Source organism: Phascolarctos cinereus, unplaced genomic scaffold (genome assembly GCF_003287225.1).
Source record: "Phascolarctos cinereus isolate Bilbo 61053 unplaced genomic scaffold, phaCin_HiC Scaffold_2;HRSCAF=192, whole genome shotgun sequence".
NCBI classification, from domain to species: Eukaryota; Metazoa; Chordata; class Mammalia; order Diprotodontia; family Phascolarctidae; genus Phascolarctos; species Phascolarctos cinereus.
This window is the reverse complement of record NW_027555625.1, coordinates 337,518,878-337,540,156: the sequence shown is the minus strand read 5'-3', so window position 1 is coordinate 337,540,156 and position 21,279 is coordinate 337,518,878. Positions and strand designations below refer to the sequence as shown.

The following is a 21,279-nucleotide window of genomic DNA, read 5'->3' as shown; positions in this document are numbered from 1 at the left end:
TAAAGCCTTCTGAAATAAAAGTGGAGAGCCAAAAACTCTCACACAATCTCCTATAACTACACAAAGCTTTTCTGGGCATAACCAACTCAAATAACCTGCCAAACTTATATTTCAAGCTGTGATGGCTTTTACCCATTTGCCTCATTGGGGTGACTCAATCTGACCTTTCCCTATCCTACTCTGTAAGAGACAGGAAAAGATGAGTCATTCAGTTATGTGGCAGAAAGGGAGTACATCTCAGAGTAGGAGAGGCAGAAGAGGGAAAGAGGAAATCAGTGTCTCAGAGCTGGCTAGAGGAAAAGTGTCATCTGTGAAAGAGATAGAGAAAACTGACTGTGGTCGGTCCTCTCTGTATAGAGATTAGGGAGGGAAAGGATCAAGGAAAATCTCTATATTTCCAATCTGAAGAAACTAAAGCTGCTCAACGTTGGGGTCTTATGTAAAAGTAGTAGATTAAAAGGGGTCAAAAAGTGAGGAAGGAAGAGTTACACAAAGTAAGTGATAGAAAAAAAGAAAAGGTCAAGACAGAGAAGCATGTTACAAGCCTAGTTCCTAAACAAATATACTAAAAGTGGGACTCATAAAGAGAGAAGATATAGGCAAGAATTCCAAAAAAAGAGAGAAAGTGAAACAAAAACTCTCAATGAAAAAGAGAGTAGGATAGATATAAGATTCCCTAATGATCTTGGAAAAATAGCAGGAAACTAAAGAATGATTCAAAAAAGAAATAATTTTAAATTCAGTCCCTCCTTTCTGGACTTACCATCCTCACCAACAACAGCCTTGCCACCCATACCTGCATCCATGCCCTAGAGGATATTCTGTCCTGAGGCCATACTCCACTTACGTATCTAACTTTCTTCCATCTTCTTCTGAACCCCTATCTCTTTAACCAGAAACAATGATGAAATCAATTCTGCAATAGTCCCTTGATTGGGTATGTCAATCTACTCTGCTATGATACCCCTCATTATGCCTATAAATTTCAAACCAAAATGCCTCTACCATATCCCTATTTATGTTTTCTCCTGCATCAAAACATAAGCTCCTTCAGGGCAGTGATTGTCTTTGATTTTGTATCTGTATCCTTAGCACACAATATCATACTTGTTGGCATGTAGTAAACATTCAATAAATAAATTCATTCATAGTAAGAAGGAAATCACATTTGAAATTAGATGTCTTCAAATAAATACATGAAATAAACATAGTTGGCAAATAAAAACAAACTACTAAAGTAGTAGAGGCTCAGGAAAAGAGAATAACGGGTTTGGAATCTTGTGCCTAACATGATTAGTGTTAGTAGGTATACTTAAATAATGAGGCAGCCATAAATAATGAGTGGTATATTAGCAGTACCACTACACAGATGAAAAACTCAAGCAGATGCTATCTAAGAATTCAAAAGCTGATGAGGTATTTTAATTCAATTTCTGGGATCATATTTGTGGATGCTAGAAGGAGCTTCAAATTGTTTTTCCTGTTATTACCCACTTGAGCAGAAATGCAAACGAGTTCCATGGGGCACATGATCTCTGTGTTAACAGCTCCTCTGCCCATTCTTGCACAACTCAGTGAGAATAGAATAAGTTTTGGAAGGAGAATATATTCATCCACTCTTTCTCTACTACATAAGAAGTAATGAGCATATTATTGGTAAAACTACCGAAAGACCAGCAAAAACTGTGAATTTCTCTCCACTTGCCTATTAACAAATGATTACCCCAAAGCTCTCATCCTTAGCAAATTAGTATATGATTTTCCCTCCCTTTGGCTGTGGGAGACCTCAAGTAGAGAAGTAGATTTTGCCCTTGCAGCCAGTAGCATTAGATGCTACTTTCTACCTATCCTAATAAACTACCTATTACTCACTGTCTTTTCATTGTTACTATTTTACTCTTTTTTTGAAAAGAAAATCTGTCATCCATTAATCTGTATGTGATTGCTGTGAGGGTGGTGAGCGATTTTGAAAAAGGTTTAGAACTTTGGTGAGGGAGAAACATCTCCTCTTCAGTGAGGCTGAGGACAAGCAAACAGTGACTCCATAAAAGAAATGCAAGCAAATTGAAATTGCACGGGAAAGGGTAAGTTTCCATAAATAGGAGTATCTATAAATGAAGAAAAATTAATAACATAAATATAAATAGACCTCCTACACTTAATAGGGATTTCTATAAATTCTTGAAACAAAAGCAAGCCCAGAGAGGAAAGGGGATCAGTGACACTAGAGTTATGTGGGACAACTACACCTTAAATTTGCTACTGGGGAGTCACCCTGTAGAGCTTACAAGAAGAAGGCATGCAAAATGAAGAGTATATGCCTTACATGTTTTAGCCCTGTACAAGTGAGGACCATGCCCTTAGAAAATGTTACACTTGGGGAACTATCATATCTATTCTTCATACATGCTACGTGCAGTGTGTCCCCATACAAGTAGTACACATGGTCATCTTCCCCTTAGAAAACACCATACTTTTTTCTCATATTTTTACAATAGCATTAAAAAGGAAACTCAAAGTGAAGCGAAGACTATGCAGTGGACACACTATACAGTGGCTCTTTTTAACTATGTTAAAAGAGCAAGCTGATCTCTAAGGGACTTTAGCAATGCCCTCCCTTTCCCCTTCCCCCTTCTTTTTCTCAAACAGTAAGGCAAAGAAGTTAGCAAAAGAACTCAAGTGAAAAAAAAATTCTGCAAGCCTGTTTAACAACAAGTTTAACTATTTCCAAGAAAGTAATACTTCATGTAATCCCCAATTTGGAGTGAAAACTTACCAGCACCAAATTGTAATACTCAAACCAAGAAAGAACATAAAATAGTCTTCTTCTCCCTATTAAGGAGTAGAAAAAGCTTCAAGATTTGTCACAGCCCCCCAAAAAGCTAGCTATGGTATTGTCTATTGTTTGTATGTGAGAATAAGTAATTATGAGTAAAAGTGTTCATTTTTAGTATCTTCTTATTTCTGTTCACATGTAATGAAACCTAATGAAAAATAAGGACGAAATAAATAAAATATTTATTTTTATAATAATGATAAATTACATATATATATATATATAATAAAACTGGAGTTGGCTTAGAAAGAAAACCCTCTGTCCATCAATTGGGGAATGGCTGAACAAGTTGTGATATACAAATGTAATGGAATACTATTGTTCCATAAGAAATGGTGAGCAGGCACACTTTAGAAAAATCTGCAAAGACTTGCAGGAACTGATGCTGAGTGAAGTGAGCCCAGGAGAACACTGTACACAGTAATAGCCACATTATATGATGACTGACTTTATTAGACTTAGCTCCTCTAAGTAATGCAATGATCTAAGACAGTTCTAGAACACTCATGACGGAAAATGATATCCACATCCAGAGAAAGAATTATGGAGTCTGAATGCAGATTGATGCATACTATTTTTCCTTTTTTTATTGTGGTTTTTTTTCTGTGTGTTTCCTTTCTCATCTTTTTTCCCTTTTGTCTGATTCTTCTTTCACAGCATGACTAATGTGAAAATATGTTTGATATGATCATATATGTATAGCCTATATCAGACTGCATGCCATCTTAGAGAGGGGGGAGGGGGGAAATGGGGAAATTTAGAACTCAAAATCTTATAAAAGTGAATGTTGAAAATGAAAAATAAATAAATATTTAAAAAAGAGAAAAAAAGAAAAAATCCTCTAATAAACTGATCTGAATGAGTCTAATTCAAGTAGAACTTCTTTTATTCCTTGTCTGGCAAACTGGGAGAAGAAAAACAAAAACCAAAATAAAACAAAACAAAGAAAAAGAAAATAGAAAAGACAAAAAGAAAAAAAGACACCATCTCGTTCCTTATTTTTTATATTATTATTTCTTATACTGAAAAAAAGAGACCGCATTCATGACTTCAAATAAAAATCAGGAGTGGTACTATTGTTACTGTTGTTTTCAATTTGATGGATTTAACACAAACTACAATGAGAATATAATTAAGTTTTGACATTATTATTTGGCTAAGTCTCAATTAGAGCAAATAAAAGGATACAGATTATCAGGATATAGATATTGATATAGATTGCAAGGAAGGTGAAGGAGACATTACTGAGAAGGCAGTGGTTACATTCCTGACATATTCTCCATTATTATGTCTCTCTCTACTTAACGGGAAAGTTTTCCAGTAATATTACTGGCTTGTCCCTTCTGTCCCTTAAATACTGTGAAAGTTCTCTGATCTTTACTCCCTAGCTGATGAAGAATTGTAAACTATTAACAATTACTTGAGCAACTGTTTCATGTCACTAATAATAAGAGAAATGAAAATCAAGATACACATATATACATGTATACAGCAAATTAAAACAAAAGGTTTCAACTCTTACTCAGCAAATTGGCAAAACTGACAAAAGAGTTAATAGCAGAAGGGCTTCAGAAAGATAGACACACTAATACACAATTGCTGGAACTATGAATTGGCCCAACTATTCTAAAAAGTTATTTGACATTACGAAAAAAAAACCCCTCAACTAACCTAAAATGTCCAAACCTTTTGACACAGAGATCCCACAGTTAGGTGTATATCTCAAGGGGATCCAAGATAGAAAGAGACCTTTCATACATACCAAAAGAGTATAATGGAACAATATTTTGCCATGAGAAATAAGCAGTAATTTAGAAAAGAAACAATATGAAGAATTTTGAGAAAACATGAGAACTTATATGAAGTGATGCCCAGTGAAATAAACTGAACCATGAAAATAACATACACAACATACCAACTGCCAACAAACTGTGACACACAGGGGCAGGTCAGTTCTAGATAAGAAGCAAGGTACCCTGAGGGAGAGACAGGAAGCAGCATGGGCCTTCAAATCAAGTTAAAACACTTTATTTCATTTGCCACCAGCTGCTCTGTTTGGTTTGACTTCATCACCACCTTCTTCATACCCTATCCAGGAGAAACTCTTCATCACAGACCCTACTTCAGCTTTGCTCCTCATACATTAGTTGTTTCTGTCTCTGCAAATAAATCCTCCCATAGTCAACCTTTATGGAGAGCACCTAATGCCAGTCATCTCTTTCTTTGCCATCAGTTGCTCTGCTTGATTTTTACTCTATTATCATCTTCATCATTTCCCTTCAGTCTGGTAGCATCTGATACTTCCCTGCCCATTGTCACCTTTTTTGCATACTGTGTCCCTCATTAGACTGTAAGCTTTTTGAGGGCAAGCACTGTCTTTCTTTTTCTTATTTTCATTCCCAGTACTTAGTACAGCATCTCGTAGATACTTAATGTGTATCATATGGTATCATAAACTACTGCCACAACCTTGACAACAAAAGTCTTCAGACTTTGATAAGACAGCCCAGGACCCTGAAACCAAAAGTCTTCAGAAAAGCAGTCATCCCCATCCCAACCCAACCCACACTCAACCAGACCTACTTCCAGCCCATCTCTCACAGCTACCATCCAGGGAAGCAACTGCTGCAGAGAAGGGCCAGCCATCTCTACCAGCTGCCAAACCAAGTACCACCCACAGGACAGGCAAGCTAGCCTACCTGAAGCAGCAAGAGACCATGAGGGAGAATTGAGAAGCATATGTCGTGCTAATCAAACAACCACTACCTTGACCACCACTGTCCCTCAGACCTCAACAGAGAAAAACCAAGACGTTGAACTGAAAAGCTGTGGGAAGAGCAATGTTTCCAGCTCGGTGCCCTCAGCCAACATCCTGGGAAGCAATTCCTATGGGGATGTAGCTTGACACTTGCTCCTGTAGGTGCTCCAGCTCCAGCTACTGAAGACTAAGAAAAAGAAAGTTCCTGCCACCAGAGTTCTTGGCACTGTTAAACAGTTCAACATCAGACACTGACACAATTTTGCCAGTAGAAATGACATTAAATAAGAGGCATTACCATCTACCTTGCCACTAGATCTTATGAACCATGGGCTTTTTAACATGATTTACAGCTGAAGCCACCTGTGTGTCATCTCCTGCATTAAAATGTGAGTTCCATTTGCACTTCTGGGAGCCAGGATGGTGGAGTAAGCAGTAAAACACCATAACCCTCCTATATTCACCTCCAAACAACCATAAAATAGCTCCCCAAAACAAATTCTGGAACAGCAGAACCAGCAACAAGATAGAGTGAAACAATCTTTGAGCCCAAGAAACATGGAAGGTCGGCAAGAAAGGTCTGTCTCACTCAGATAAAAAGGGGGCACACTCCAGGACAAGAAGTTTCCCAGCAAACCAGCAGCAAGCCCCACCTCAGCAAATCAGCAGTAAATCCTAAGCCCCACTGCGGTGGCACAGGCAAAGCCAACACCAGGCCCCTCCCATACACCTCAGCATAGCCAGGGGAACTGGGAGACTCCAATCATGAGAACTGCCAAGTGCTTCAGCATAATCCTGGGTAAACAGGAATCTTTCAGTGGCCAGACCCTCATACACACACACTTCAGTGTAGCCCCAGGGAAATGCAGAAACATCCCACCAGGATTCAGCACATGCTAGAAACTGCCAGGTCCCTCCAGCTTCCAGCAGCATCAGCCACCCGCACCCCACCCCTCAGCACAGCACCAGACATGAGGGTCCTTTGGGGGTCTCAGCGCAACGTCAGGTAAACAGACAGCCCCTGCAGCCCCTGGCATAAGAACTCTGAGACAGTGCCCCTTCTACCCCAGAAGCAGAGCTCAAGTTTAAATGAAAAGAAAAAGGAGAAAAAAGATGAGCAAAAACAATGAAAAAAGAATCTGACCATAGAAAGTTATTACGGTGACAGGGAAGATAAAGACACAAACTCAAAAGAGGACAACAATATGAAAGCACCTACGGGCAAAACCCCAAAGAAAAATGGAAGTGGTCTCAAGTCAAGAAAAAACTCATAGAAGAGCTCAAAAAGAAGCTTAAAAATCATATAAAAGAGGTAAAAGAAAAATTGGGAAAAGAAATGAGAGTGGTGTAAGAGAATTATGAAAAAAGAGTCAAGAGTTGGGAAAGAGAAAACAACTCGTTAAAAAATAGAATCACCCAAATGGAGAAGGAGATACAAAAATCCACTGAAGAAAATAACTGCTTAAAATATAAAATTGGCCAAATGGAAAAGAGTACAAAAGCTAATTGAAGAAAAGAACTCCTTAAAATTAGAATTGGGCAACTGGAAGCTAATGACTCTAAGAGACATCAAGAATCAATAACATTCAAAAGAATGAAAAAAATGGAAGAAAATGTAAAATACTTCATGTGAAAAACAACTGACCTGGTAAATATATCTAGGAGAGACAATGTCAGAATCACTGGACTACCTGAAAGCCATAATTGAAAGGAAGACTTGCACAGTATCTTTCAAGAAATTTATCAAGGAAAACTGTCTTGATATCCTGGAACCAGAGGGCAAAGGTGATTACAGAAATATATCACAAGGATTACATACTATGACCAGGAGGGATTTATAATAGGAAAGGAGGGTTGGTTCAATATTAGGAAAACTATCAACACATTTGACCATATCAATAACAAAGCCAACATAAATTAGACAATTAATTCAATAGCATCTCAATAGATGCTGAAAAAGCTTTTAAAAAAATACAGCACCCATTCCTATTAAAAACAATAGGGAGCACAGGAATAAAGGGAGTGTTTCTTAAAATGATAAGCTGTATCTATCTAAAACCATCAGCAAGCATTATCTATAATGGGGATAAGCTAGAAGCCTTCCCAATAAGATCAGGGGTGAAGCAAGGCAAGGATGCCCATTATCACGATTATTAGTCAATATAGTACTAGAAATAGAAATAAGAGAAGAAAAAGAAATCAGAAGAATTAGAATAGGCAAGGAGGAAATAAAAGTATTTCTCTTTGCAGATCACATGATGATATACTTAAAGAACCCTAGAGAATCAACTAAAAATATACCTGAAATAATTAACAACCTTAGCAAAGTTGCAAGATATAAGATAAACCCACATAAATCAGCACTTCTTTTTAAATTTCTTTTCTTTTTTACTACTGAAACAAATACACAGTAAGAAAAGAAAAATAAACATATTATAAACATAAATATTGAAACTTAAGTACATAATAAGAAAAAAAAGCATGTCATGTGCACAGCACAACATAAGAGAGGATTCAATATATTTAACAATAAACTTACATTTCAAGAAAGCCTAAATAAGTACCATGCATTGTGTTGAGAGCTGTCCTTCTCTTCTTTGCTTCCTTGTTAGTTTTCTTTTGATATATGCTGTGTACTTTTTACTTTGTTCTTTTTCTCCCTTTCTCCCTCTACCCCTAGAAGGCTACAATAAAGCATGGATAAATGGATAAATTTATAGATATAGATATATAGATACACATATACTTTCATACACTTACACACATACATATGTATATATATACATACATACATACATACATACACATGTACACACACATACAGACATATACTTTCCCTAACAAATTCTACTTCTGATCTTTGTTTTTATGTTTGTGCATATCTCTTATTTCCTATCCTTCCTGACTGCTCTACTTTACTTCTATCCTCTACCTTGTACTCCTATGACTTAACCTAGCCCCCTCCAAAGATCCTTCCCTTATGCTTCCATTCCCTTAATATAAACATCCTTCTATATCCCCCTTTGACATATTCCCTCACCCTACCCTCTAAAGATACCCTCCTTTATCTTCTCCTCCCTCCATATCCTCTTAGCAGAGGTTCCCTTGATCTTCCTCAGCTCAGATGCCCAACAACCCTCACCATCCCAGTGGTAAAATTTCCTGCAGCTGAAGCTGAGGCAACCTCTCAACTGAGCTAACCCCCAGGGCTTGCCCCTCATTGTTCAAGCTGACCTAGGACCTAACCTGGAGGTGTTTACTCTTCAAAAGGACCAAACCTCTTCCTGGGTCTCTTCTTCAGATATTCTCTGTTTTGTTTTTATTTATTTTTTATTTATTCTTATTCTTATTTATTTTCACTGCCCAAAATTCACCCTGACATGCTATTTCAACTTTTCTATGGGGGAAATCTTGAGAGTTTGGATTTTCTGACCTACTCTTCCATCTTCCTAGAATCCTCTCATCAATATTTCTTTATATGACCAACAAAGCCCAGAAGCAAGAGAAATTCCATTTAAAATAACTGTAAACAATAGAAAATACTTGACAGTCTACCTGCCAAGACAAACCCAGGAATTATATGAACACTTTCATAAATAAAGTCATATTTAAACAATTGGAAAAATACCAATTGCTTATAGGTAGGCCAAGCCAATATAATAAAAATGACAACTCTACCTAAACTAGTTTACTTATTCAGTGCCATACCAATCAAACTACCAAAAATGTATTTGATAGAGCTAGAAAAAATAACAAGAAGATTATTCTGGAAGAACAAAAGGTCAAGAATATCAAGGGAATTAATGAAAAAAATACAAAGGAAGGTGGCCTAGCAATACCAGATTTCAAATTACATTATAAAGCAGCAATCGTCAAAATTATCTGGTACTGGCTAAGAGATATAGTGGTGGACCAGTGGAATAGATTAGGTACATAAGACACAGTAGTCAATGACCATAATAATCTGGTGTTTGAAAAACCCAAAAACCCCTGCCTTTGGGATAAGAACTCACTATTTGGAGAAAAAAAAACACTGCTGGGAAAACTAGAAAACAACAGGATGTAAACTAGGTATAGACATTGGTCTATACCATATACCTAGATAAGGTCAAAATGGATGCATGACTTAGACATAAAGGGTGACACCATAAGCAAACTAAAAGAGCAAGGAATAGTCTACCTGTCAGTTCTATAGGGAAGGAAGAATTCATGACCAAATGAGAGAGAAAGCATTACAAAAGCAAAATTGATAATTTTTATTATATTAAAATAAAAAGATTTTATTAAAAAATACAACCAATATTAGAAGAAAAACAGAGCTGGGAAACAATATTTATAGCAAGTGTCTGATAAAAGCCTCATTTCTCCAACATAAAGAGAACTGAGTCAAATTTATAAGAATACAAGCCATTCCTCAATTGATCAATAGTCAAAGTATGTGAACAGGCAGTTTTCAAAGGAAGAAATCAAAGCCATCTATGGGCATATGAAAAAATGCTCTAAAACTCTACTGATTAGAGAAATGCAAATTGAAGCAACTCTGAGGTACCTCAATCCTATCAGATTGGCTAATATGACAAAAAACAAAAATGATAAATGTTGGAGAGGATGTGGGAAAACTGGGATACCAGTCCACTGCTGGTAGAGTTATGAACTGATCCAATCATTCCGGAGAGCAATTTGGAACTTTGCCCAAAGGACTATAAAACTATGCATACCCTTTGATCCAGCAATGCTGCTAGTAGGTCTGTATCCCAAAGAGATCATAAAAAAAGGGAAAGGACCTACATTTGCAAAAATATTTATAGAAGCCCTTTTATGGTGGCAAAATATTGGAAATTGAGGGGATGTCCATAAATTGGGGAATGGCTGAACAATCTGTGGTATATTAATGTAATGGAATATTATTGTGCCAATAAGAAATGATAAGCCAGCAGATTTCAGAAAAAAACCTGGAAAGACTTATACGAATTGATGCAAAGTGAAATGAGCAGAACCAGGAAAACATTGTACACAGTATCAGCAACACTAAGTGATAATTCAGCAATTCTCAGCAGCACAATGATCCTTGTTGTTGTAGTCTGTCCTTTGTTCTTGAAGAGGACTATGACATCAGGATGGTGATGCCATAACTTACAAGTCAATGGGAATTAAGTGAAAAAGTGCTGAGTCATCAGCATCACTTTGTCTTTAGTAGCCATTGGGGCCCAGTGGCAAGATATAGATCAGGATGACTGGAGATGGCCCTGGATTCAGTGGGGGACCTTGGCCTTTTTAAGCTAATGTCTTTCCCAAGTCTCAATTTGACTGAAACAATGCCCATTCAATGATTAAGGCTAGGTAAGATAGGAGGCAAAGAATGGCCTCTTTTACTAGTTAAAAAAAAAAATCTGAGAAGGGAAGACCCTCTCAGGGTTTTGTTCATTCTGAGCCATTAGGACTCAAACAATGACCAGGTGGGGCTTGGGCTGGGACCTACTGTTGGCTAGTCAATAAGAGCCAGAGTAATTTGGGTTTAAGGCCCGATTGTTAAGAAAGAAATCTAGCCTGTAAACCCCAAGATGCCTTTCAAGGTTTCAGTAACCAAACTTTACATTCCTTTGGGGCAACTCTTACTACTCACAGGTTGTTGTTTGTCCTTTCTTCTAGAGGAGGAATATGACATCAGGAAGCTGGTGCCATGACTTGCAAATGAATTGGATTTAAATGAGGGAGGGTTGTACAAAGTCACTAGCGGCACTTGCTCTTCAGTAGCCATCTGGGCCCAGTGGCAAGATATAGAACAGGATAACTGGAGATGGCTACAGATGACACAATGACACAAAGGACTCCCAAAGGAAAATGTCTATCCACATCTAGATAAAGAACTGATAGACTCTAAATGCAGATCAAAGCATACTTTTTTTCACTAACTTTATTATTTCTGTATCTTTCATCTTTTGATCTGTTTCTTCTTTCACAACTGTGACTAATATGGAACGACATTTTACATGATAGCACATGTATAAACTATATCAAATTGCCTACCATTTTTGGAAAAGGAGAGGGAGGAAAATGTGGAGCTAAAAATCTTGTAAAAATGAATGCTAAAAATTGTCTTGACACATAATTGGGAAAAAATACTATTAAAAAATGTGAGTTCAGTACAAAAAAGTATTCTCATTTTTAATATCTCAGTGCTTAGAAGACAGTAATTAACAAATGTTTAATTCAGCCACTCTTTCATTCACAATGACTATAATCATGTAAATGAAAACAATAATAAAATGAAACACAACACAATATGATTATAATTACTATTTTGGACCAAGAGATAAATTATGAAATTGTTCCTCCCTCTCTTCACTGCATAAGATGGGTGTGGATTATTGCATAAACTCTCAGATTTGGTTAATGTGTTGGTTGGTTTTTACTGAATGCAGTTTTCTTTCTCTTCGAATTTTTGTTATAAAAGAAGGCTCATTGAGTTTAGGAGGGATATACATACATGCATACACACACACACACATATATACACACATATGCGTGTACAATATCTATAGATAGATATATCTTTTAAAGCAGACATATACCATTATATAATATTATACTATGCTATTATATATTGTATAATATACTATTAATTCACAATGAGTATTTTATTTATTATAGACATGATATAAAATGAAAATGCATCAAGAAATAAGAATTTAAGAAAATAAAAATAAATGAAATAATTCATTATAAATTAGTAGTATATGGCTGCTTTAAAAGATTGAAATGTATAGCCTAGGATGAGGTTCACAATAATCCCTGTTAGTTATTTCTATATACTCTCAGCTGACAGAAACAAAACTGCTTTCAGATAAAAGGGAAGGCTTTCATACAATCCTCAATTTGACCTCACATATTCTCATGTTATCTAAAGACAAATTTGTATTTGTTTCTTCCATTAAAATAATCAAAAATTAGGACTAGACAGGACTGTAAATGCCATCTTAGTTTAATTCTTTCATTTTACAAATGAGGAAACTAAGGCTCAGAGATGTTAGGTAATTTGTCCAAGATCACATGACCAGGAGCCCAAATCACAGACTCTCATTGTTGGAAAAGAGCTGGTCATCACAGACTGAACAGGAATCCCCTCTGTAATTTGAATCTAAGTCTCCTTATTGGCAGTCCACTCAGTTACTGTGTGAAAAAACAAAAGTATTAACAAAAATTTCACTTACAACAAAGCATGATGTTATATGATCTGTTTAAAACAGTTAAATTACAGAAATGCATTTATATCTTGGGTGCAGCTCTAGAAGAAGAAAAATTGGAACAATCAGTTAAAACTAATATTAATAATTTCTTAACTTTTATAAGAAATGAAAGTCATCAAAATTTTTTTTTTCCTATTTCTCAGTACTTTTAAGGAGATCAATATGTAACTCTCAAACATTTTTAGCTTTTAGTAAAGAAAACTTAATTGTAAACACTGAGCTTTTTGAAGGTGGATGACTATTACAAAGTTCACTAGAAAATCAATATAGCATTTTAGTTGGAATTTGCTCATTAAACACTCACAGCTCTAATGCAAATTATGATGGAATGAATAAAGCAAATACGCATGCTTCTTTCTTTTTATTAAATGTAAAATCTACTGTTAATTACATCTGGTATGTCATACAAACTTTTCTCCTTAACTATTAAATAGAAGCTTTTACAAAAGTCATTAGAGATTCTCTTTCTTTGACTTGTATAAATTTCAATATTTGTTCAGTAAAGGTTCACAGCAGTTAAATTACATTAACAAATATTATTAGCTACTATGTAAGCCAACCAAGTAAAATACTTATATTGTAGGTAAAACAAACCATTGGGTGTTTACAATAATATTTGGATATCTCCATTTTTAAACATGCTTATCAAATATCCTATAATTCTTAATCAAATGAGAGAGACTCAAGGTAGATTTTTTCCCAAATACTCAAATTTATTTAGTAAGCTAATTGTTTTCTAATGCAGACAAAAGTAAATATGAAGAAGCTGAACTATAATGAGCATGAGTTTACTGAGTCAAAGAAAAGTACATATTTTCTTAGTAAAACCTGATTTTTAAAAAATTTTTGGCAAGCCCATCTCACACATTTTTAAAACTAACTTTAAAATATAGTAGCAAAGAGACATGTTGAAAATTATTCTAGTTTAAACACTGGTTTATGATTGTCCAGACAACACAACTTTGGGGGAGGGCAGGGCATGCCCTGGGAATAAGATTCTGTTTGCTGACAACCTAAATGTTGCCCGAGTAAATAGATATAAAGCCAAATGAAAGAGGAAAGGAAAGAAATAATTAGCATTTAAACATCTACCTCATCATGTCAAATATCTACCCAATACCCTTAGTACTAAAATATTCTAAACAAATGCAAATATCAATAAAGATTTTTTTCAAAAAGTAAACAGAACTGTCACAATTCACAGAACTTCTGCACTTGCTAATTCTCCAAATATAATGCTTTTCAACAAAAATGAACAAATAAAATGAACAAATATGAGACCAAAATGTTTTCCAAATTTATAAATTTTTCATAATATTGAACATTTTCCCTATGAAGGGGAAATAATAGAATATTTTTTCCAAAATCTCCAGTGAAATTTCAGACAGTATATACAAATGTACGTTGTCTACAAAATTTTTCCTTAAAACAATTATTTCAACTCATTGTTAAAATTTGTTACTGGACTCTTCAGATCAATAGCATGAGCATTCTTTTCATGTAAGTTTAAATGTGAAAATCAATGGTTTTTTAAAACCTCTTATGATCTAAGGTTCCCTCCATATAAATGATGAATTGATTGTAGTCCTTTAATAGTGCAGCCAAATAATCTTGTTTGTTTTTCAGTTTGATCCAAATGGTGTTAAAGAGAATCAAATTAGAAGATAAGTATTCTTAGCTAAAAATTCATCCTAGAAATAAAATTGGCTATAGTATTTACATATAATTTTAGTGTAACATTTCTGAAATATGCACATAATTTCTGTCTTCTTTGAAAACCTAAGACAATAATGTAATTTGAAATTACTCTCACTTAAGTGAGGTGAGTGAAGGAATCAACATATTGAGCACTGTTTTTGTATTTCTTTGGTAGATTCCCCCTTTTGATAGTTTTTCCAAGGAAGGATCCAGAAGCTAAAATTTGATGAAACCAACCAAGTAGTAGGGTTTTTTCACCTTTAAAAAAATAATCAAAAGATAACATATCTATTTAGTAACTTTCCTATTTATTCATATCTTTTTCCCATTTTTCAAAAGATAAGCAACAAAATAACTAAGATGATTTATGCCACTCTTTCTACAACTTAATAAAACCATGATATAGAAAGGGTTATTACTATTGTATATTATTTAAAAGAAATATAAAACATGCTATTTTCCAGAAAGCTAGAGTCTTCTTTTTCAACAAATTACTAGATAACTATATTAGATCACTAATAAAAAATAGAAATGGATCAAGTAATTTTATAAACTACACATAAAGAGGTTTCATAATTAATATGGAAAAAAAGAATTTTCAAGAATCACATAAGTGATATTAATTTGTGCCCATTAAAGATTAATGTAAGACATCAGATTACATGCAAATTTTAAACTTAGGCATTAATGTCTTTATTTCAGTTTTTTAACAATTATATGAATTTCAGAACTAAAACAGATGATGTAAATTATCTTGGAAATTTCAAAATACGCATCAGAATGAAAAATCCATATTTCAAAAATATTAAAATAAATATTACTTAGATTGTACAGAGATTATTTGAATCATGTTTTATTTGAGAAATATTTAAAACAACACAGAAGTACACTCAAACATTAGATCCCTACAAAGATTTCAAAGGCTGGATTCTTGAAAAATGTATTCAAATGACTTAATTATTTTCTGTGAAACATTGAGTTGGCAGTATATCTTTGAAATTGCAAATAGAGTAATTACATGAATTACTTATGACCATTTGATATTTGCCTAAATTCAAAAGCAAAACTGCTTAGTTTCAAAGATTTGAATATACCTGTCCATAACAAATTCAATTAATATTCAAGTTTTTATCCAGAAAAAAAATTCCCCCCCCCCTTGATTAAAGGATTGCCCAGTCGCCTTTCAGGCATTACATGATGTGACAGTTACCATAATTAATCCAAATTCATGTTCACAGATTTTAGGAACTGAAGAAGAAAAGTAATAATAGCATTCTAATGATCAGATATTTCAATATGTTGAATTGCAAACATGATTATTTTCAAACTCTAATCATCTTCTTTTACCCTCATCAAAGGCACAGTAATATTTTTATTTTAAAAAATCTCTATACTTAGTTAACTAAAAAATCTATATGATCAGTCTAAGCCTATATTTTCACTTAATAAATTAATTAAAATGATAAATGCTGTCCAGCATGCATTTTTCCAAAAAATGGACTGCACTTACGATCAGCTTATTTTTTTAATAATAAATTATCTGAGAGTGAATAATAAACACTAACATCTTGCTATAAGAAAAAAGTAGACACTCAGTATAAAACTCTTCTAATTTGTCCAATGATATGCTCTAAATTATGCTCTATCTTGATGTTGATTTAATAAAAAATATATGCTCATTTTTTAATACTTAAATTTAAATACATAAACTTAAGCTACATATTTGAGGAAGATTTTCCCTTGCTCTTTTGTATCACAGATATTAATCAAAATATTCCTGTCTTTTTATATCAGTCTTCTACAAACTAATAACTGTTTGAAGATTTAACATTTTTTAGAAGTAACATTAAATATCAAAGGTTTAAAATTGGATCTGTGAAGAAATCGAGAAACAATGGACTTCATAATGAAACAAGAATATTAATTAGTGAATATATATACAACAACGAATACTACCTAAAATTTAGGCAGATACAGTGTGTGTTTCAGATTTCTGTATACATACTACCAATTAAATGTTTATACATACATACAATATACATGTGTGCATATAGTTTATCAACTACATACATATAGCTTATAAACTCTGTGTGTGTGTGTGTGTGTGTGTGTGTGTGTGTGTGTAGTTTATAAACAACAGTTGGGGACTATGAAGTTATTTTGGCTAAATCCCAGTATTGGCCCTATTTCAATTTAATTGGAAGAGGATCTCAAATTCATCTTCTCCATGAGATACCAGGAACCTGGATTTCTCTTTGTACCAAAGGTTAATAAGAAATGTGTCTGCAAAAGTCAAACAGCATTAAATACCAAAAACTGATTATTATTCCACAGGAGTTGTTCTGTCATTCATAATCTCTTCATGCTTCAACCCTCCACAGCTAATCTTTAATGGATGACACAGAAGACAGAAAAATAACTAACATCTAGAGCACGGACTCTGAAGTGAGCTTTTCAGGAAACGGAAAAGTAAGCTTTAAAAAAAAAACAACCTGAAATATAGCTTACTACCACATTAAGGTGTAAAAGAGACCCTTTAACTATGAATCAATAAATATTATTACATGAAAATCTAAATAGTACCTGCATCATAGGGGAAATGCAGGGCAAGTACCCAGATGAGGGAATAAATATTAATATAATACCTACTATGTGTCAGGCACTTTTACATAACAAAATGATTAAAATTAAGATGAATTACCCTGAAAATAAGTTGTAATTTATGAAACTAAGCCTGTTCAAGATAAATGAAATAATTAACTGAACATGTATATGCATGTGTAATGTGCATGCATACACATAAACAGAACTCCAATCAATTGTCAGAAGTGAAGGGATATAAGTAAAGTATTTTGTAAACCTTAAAGCATTACTTAAATTTGTTAGTATGATGATGAAGATAAAATTACCATTAAACAGTTGAAAGCAAGTAACATTTGAATATCTAAAATCTCAAAGGTTTCCACTTAAGTATATGTGTACATATATATGTATATGTACGCATATTTAAGAGTACAATGTTCTGAAACTAAATCAAAACACATCAAGTTGTATAATAATGTGACACTATTCTTGTATTCATAGAATTGGATAATTAACAAAAATTTGAAATTGCAAGTGACCACAGAGACCACCTGATTTAACTATAAAAGAAATATAGACGTTTCTGCTTCACACTTGATTATTTTATTTTTGGGAAAAGATATAGTGATTCAAAGCATAAAAACGTGGCAATTTTATCTACCACAGTTTTCTAAGGGATTGCATTATGGTTAAGATGTAATAACATGCCAACCATTAAAAAAAATTGTTCATCTTTATAATTTATGAGTCAATGCATAACTAATACCTTTTGCACTGACAAATTAAGCCATATCTCAGCCTTGTTATAGACACTAGGAGGCACGTAGGCACTTTTAGAAGCTCCATTAACTCTTTTTTAGAACACTAATATGTTTTTAGAACACTAATATGTTTTTAGTATAGGGAAATAGTAATCAATCAAATAGTATCCTGAAAGCCTGAAAAAAAACAGTAGCAATTTCCAAATAATTTAGGTCCTTAGAAGAACCTTACATAAACTGACACTTATTTTTCTTTTTTTCTTTTTTCTTTTTTTTGCTTCTGATAACACCTCAAAAAGCCTTATTTTAACTCAATACTTCATTACATTTTTGATACTGGAAAAAAAATGAGAATCACAATGCAATGTTCATTGTGCATTTTCCCCTTATATATTAATTTGCTTATTTATCTGCTCAAAATTTCATATTTAGATTGTCTAGTTAGACTACAATGACTACCACATATTTTGAGCCAGGCAGGTACTATATACATCATACCTTAGGATACCTTTATAATCTCCAAAAATTTAATGAAAATTACATTATGATTTTGTAAGTGAATTTTTATATTTTTCAGGTTATTTAACTACACATTTATGGGCTCAAGTTATTTTTCAATTAGAGAGTAAATCTCTATCACCTTGATCAGTTGCTCATTTAATGTTTTCTATTATATTTATATTCTCTAAAAGTTAGTTCTGCAATGATGGGAATCCTTAATAGTGCAATGGCACTTCCATTCCACTTATTTCGCGTTGGAAATAATAACTGTATATTCCACCACTTGTTCTGATGGCATATAAATAATGACATTACAATGATTTTGAAATTAGCAGCTAAAAGAGAAAAAAGTTAAAGAACGTAATAATTAAAGAAACTTCAAACTGACCAAAACAAAGATAATTTTTTTTGACCAAATGACAGAATGGCATAAATACATGTTATGATTATATTAATCAAATACTACCAGTGTTTGAAGTGATGGGGAAAATAATAAGAACTCAAAGCAACCAATATGTATAGAACAAGGCACAAGGCTAACTACTTCCTAACTGTCCCAATTACTACTTCCTCTTCCGCATATCAAGCTAGAGAAGAAAAGAAACTTTCCCACTCCTGATACACATATCATTACAGCATAATTTAGGGTCATATATATGTGTGTGTGTGTGTGTGTGTGTGTGTATATATATATATATATATATATATATATATATATATATATATATATATATATATATATATAAATATATATATATATATGCTCCATGTCTCAACTTGGAAAAATCATATACTGCAACAGTATAGGAAGACCTATAGTAGAAAGAATCCTGGGATAGGAATCAAGATACTTTTTTCAAATCTAAGTAATAATTAGCATTGGTATTAATTGTGTGACCTTGGACTAGTCACTTCACCTCTCTAGTCAGAGAAAGGAGGTAAGAGAAGGAGGGGGGAAAGGAAGGAAAAGGAGAAGGGGAAGAGAAAGGGGAAGGAGAAGAAAGATGAAGAGGAAGTAAGAAGGAAGAAGAGGAAAAAAGGAAGAAAGAAGAAGGAAGAGTAGGAGGAGGAAGAAGCAAGAAAGAAGCTGCTGCACTAGATAATCTATACTTTCACTGTGAGATAAACTGATATGGCAAACATATTATTTTGATCACTAAATTCTTAGAAAGAAAAAGGGGATGTCTGCAATCTTATGGTGATACTGAGATCTGATGAGCAAAAAAGGGCAAAACGAAGTAACACCAACTAGTTCACATTAGGTAAAAATCAACAGGATAAGCAGATATCAGGATTTAAGAATAATCTGTATCAGCTAGGATTAAAATGCAGAAAATGTCAGCATGTACAGAAAACCTGTTCAGCTTCTTTCCTCTTAACCACCTCTGGTACTCAATTTGATACCTTGGATTATAATTATCTGTATACATGTTTTATATCTCCCCTACTATTCTCACTGTGAGCTCTGAACACTCTATTTTCCTTATTCTGTCATCCTGGTCCATTAGTGAAGCTCTGATTTTACTTTCAGTACTTCCTAATCTTGACCCCATAAATAACCAGTTCAACTGCCTCATTATCTACCTTCCCCTATAACTTCATGCACTGAGCACTGATGGAAGAAGTCTTCATTGATGAATAATAATGCTGCTATTCTTCCCTAATTCATTTCTTTATCATCACTCCAACCTTCCTCTCATCAGTCTTCACCTCTTATTTACTGAAAAAAGTTCAGACCATTTGTCCTGAGCTTCTATTTTCCCCTGCCCCATAACTCTATTCCCTTCCTCTAGTCTCAGAGAAAGAGTTGGCTATTTTCTTTGCTCAAATCTAGATCAAACCTCTGATTCCAAGCTCTCTCCTTCCCAACCTCCTTCCAGTTTTCTCTCTCAGTCTCCTATCTTGCCAATTCTATCTCAACACATTGCTCACATCCTTCCCTTTTGCTTCACTCATATCACTGTTAAACTGGAGCATTGAAAAAAATCTCCTTGCTTCTAGTCTTTCCTCTCATGAATCTATCTTCCAAAAACAAAACAAAACAAACAAAAACACTGTCCCAAAACACAGGTCTGATTATGTCACTCCCTATCTCAAAAACATTCAATGGCTCCCTATTGCCTCTAGTATGAAAACTTGGCATTTAAAACCCTTTATGATGTGACACCATCCTATTTGTCCACAATTCAATACGAGAGTTCCTAAAGAGGAAAAAAGGTAAGCGTATAATCCAGTGGAATATAAACTACTTGAGGGCAAGAAGTATTTTGTGGTTTGGTTTTTTGTCTTTGTATTCCCAACATGCAACAGAATTCCTTGCACATAGGAGGTGCTTAATAAATGTCTATTAAATTTTAATAAATTTCTATTATTACCACCACAATACAAATAAATACAAATATGATATACAAGGGTTTGATCTGAGAACTCTTGCACAGGAAAACAAGGAAAGATTTGGCAATCTCAACATTACAAATTACATAACGTTTTGACATTTCTTGTCTGATATATAAAGGCTATCACAGGGCCAAGGTACTATAAGACCAAAACAAAAGCAAAAAAACCCCAAAAATATTATATTTAGCATTTTCATTTATTTCAATTTTTGTTAATAATTAAGATATTTGCAAGGCCCTAGGAATGAATAGCCAGAGAAGTCTGACTTTTATAATTCTTGCTCTTTCTTTTAAGTGAGATTTTATTTTAACATGTTTTCCTTTCCTAGTGAGGTAGGCTAGTTTGTTATGTATTTACATGCTCCCAAAATATACACTAACATTTTATAAATGTGTGCACATGTGTTTATGATGTGCTTTTCTGCAGCTACTTTCTTAGTTTGGCAGAAAAAAATGAAACAATATGAACATAAACATCCATCTTTATAGATTTAATTTG

General features: G+C 33.9%; 1 protein-coding gene across 4 annotated transcripts in view; it reads right to left on the bottom strand.

The window, feature by feature from the left end:
- MIPOL1 (mirror-image polydactyly 1) overlaps nt 1-21,279 on the bottom strand; it is a 470,789-nt gene that overhangs the window by 339,539 nt on the left and 109,971 nt on the right. The window lies entirely within an intron of this gene.